Source organism: Nanorana parkeri, unplaced genomic scaffold (assembly GCF_000935625.1).
Source record: "Nanorana parkeri isolate BGI_ZX_2015 unplaced genomic scaffold, ASM93562v1 scaffold1435, whole genome shotgun sequence".
Taxonomy (NCBI): domain Eukaryota; kingdom Metazoa; phylum Chordata; class Amphibia; order Anura; family Dicroglossidae; genus Nanorana; species Nanorana parkeri.
In genome coordinates this window covers 66,535-69,093 of record NW_017307703.1, presented here as the reverse complement: position 1 = coordinate 69,093, position 2,559 = coordinate 66,535, and positions in this window count along the sequence as shown.

Genomic DNA, 2,559 nt, shown 5'->3' with positions numbered 1-2,559 from the left:
TGACATCACACCAAAACACATACTGACATTTTTCAAGAAGTCATTTAGGTCATGGTGTTTATCTTCTCCCCAGAAACACTCTTGGTGAGGCGGCTACCCGCTATCCATGTGACAGAGCTCCCTCCACCGGTGATCTGAAGCCAATGAGGAAGCTGGGACAGAAAAATGTGTTGCCTTTTTGCCTTATTGGGTGGTGTTGGGTCCACAGTTCAGACAAAACAGAATGATCACATTTTAAGTGTCTTATTTCCCCAAGTGACATTGGAGCAGGAGCAATTGGAACTACAATATAGCTGTCTTTACATAATGACACAAAGGCAAATAGGTATTCAATTGCATTAAGAAAAATATAAGGTTGGGACAACATTAGCTTAGTTATAACGATGATTGCTAGCTTGTTCTGCTTAACTATGAACCTTTTGGTGGAAAATGTGTATAACATTTGCTAAGGCCGACTGAAGGAGCAGATCAAATGTAATTGTGTGTGACCATGTGTGTTTTGGGCACAACTCATATCATGGCTTTTTTCAATAGCTTTGTGCTTCTGCCTCCTAGCATACCTGGAGGCCAAGCAGTGACTGAATCCTGAGGAGGCCCAATACACTCCTGAGATTGTGGGCAGGGATCCTGCTGGTGAGTGTGTTTTAATTGTCACCTCTCTACAGGTTTGTGATTTTGAAGATAGCCCAACATGTTTTGAGTTTCTCTCCTTGGCCCATGGGCCAATTGCTAATAAATTAACAGATTCCAACACTCATGTTAAATAGCATGGATGGAGGAATCTATAATGGAAGAATATTTATTAAGATATCTGCTACTTAAAGATCAAAACAGTGACTGTATCTGATAGGTCACACTCAGTGGACCAGATTTTAATCCCCACCGCGAAGAGAAGACCAAAGATTAGACTTTGCCCAATCAGGGCATAGAGAACAGTGATAGCCATAACTGGGCAAAGTCATGATGACTCTGCCCAATCATGGCTGACCCTGTTACAACTGTAAACAGTTGGGCGGTGTTAGCTGTCACTGCTAGCCTCGCCCAAATGTTTATATGTTACCGACATCTGTCAAAATGCCATTCTGCGGCAGGTGTTCGTCACAGCGGCGGCGGTTTTCTTTTTAAATTATTATTTCTATTTATTTTTAATTGTTTTATTTTTTAATTTGTGGAGTCGTCGTTGTCGTGGACAACACTGGATGTCATAATTGACCCTGGATTACATCAGTGGATCAATTTTTTTTTTAAATAAAACACGTGTCAAAAACATGTCTTTTGTTTTTTTTTCCAAATATAGGGTTTTTTCAAAAGTCTGGACTTTTTATTTACAATTTTATTTAACCCTTTAGTGAATGGATAGGAGTAAAAGTATCCCTTTCTCATTCACAAGGGGGGGAATCAGGGTACCCCTATTAAAGGGGTACCCTGATGTGAATAAGCCCTCTGCCTGCACCCCCACAACCAACGCCCCAGGGCTTGTGGGGAAGAGGCCCTTGTCCACATCGGCATGGGGCAAGGTGCTTTTCCAAGGGCGACCCTAGAAAAGCACCTTCCCAGTGCCGAGGGCATGTGGCCTGGTATGGCAGGAAGGGGGGAGGCATTTGCTCGTGCCCCCCCTTTCTGGCCCTGCCAGGCCTATGCTAAGATCAAGGATCTGGTATGGAATTTTAGGGGGGGCGCTACGTTCCCCCCCATTTTTGGGGGTGGGGTTCCTCGTTAAAATTCCTACCAGACCTTAAGGGCCTGGTATGACTTTAAGGGGGAACCCCACACACATTTATTTCGTTTTTTTACACGGGGTCCCTCCTAAATATTTCCTACCTGACCTTAAGGTGGCCTTAGGAATATTTTACCAGACCCATTAAGGTCTTATATAAATTATACATTCTTAGACAGCATTAAAAATGGTAAAGGCCCTTATTCTTACCCGCTCTGCAAATTAAAATGTTTTTATTAATGTCCCGTTGGAGATATTTTGATCACTTCCTGTTCCAGTAGCCACTGAGAAATCGAGAGGAAATCTTCCCAATGGAACTACTGACTGCAATAAAAACCTGAAAGAAGTTCTAATGCTTCATCACTCTATTAAAACAAGTTTTGGATGGAATTATACTTTAAAGCTCACTGACTCCTTCCATATTATTTATTTTGAATGCGTGAAACTACTTTATAGAATATATTATAATATATACAAATCCATTGTAAAAAGATCTGTTCTTGTAACTTCAAATATCTGTTTTTCTACTTATGTTGTAGAGTAATAAAGCTACATATTTTATACATTGACTCAGTGAGAAACTCATGTTCATAAAAAACTTTTATTAAATATGGGCTCTAAGGGACAATCACAGTCATATATGAAATTACAATTCAAAGTACATTCTAAATCTACACTTGCGATTGTACAAACATATGGTAAATGCTAACAAAATGATAGGGAAAATAGACAAAATGTAATAATGTATTAATAGAAGTTATATGGTACATTGATCAACTACATTTCCAGGAAATGGAAAGACTACCTGAAAATTGCTGAATATTTGTTTAACCTCCCTGGCG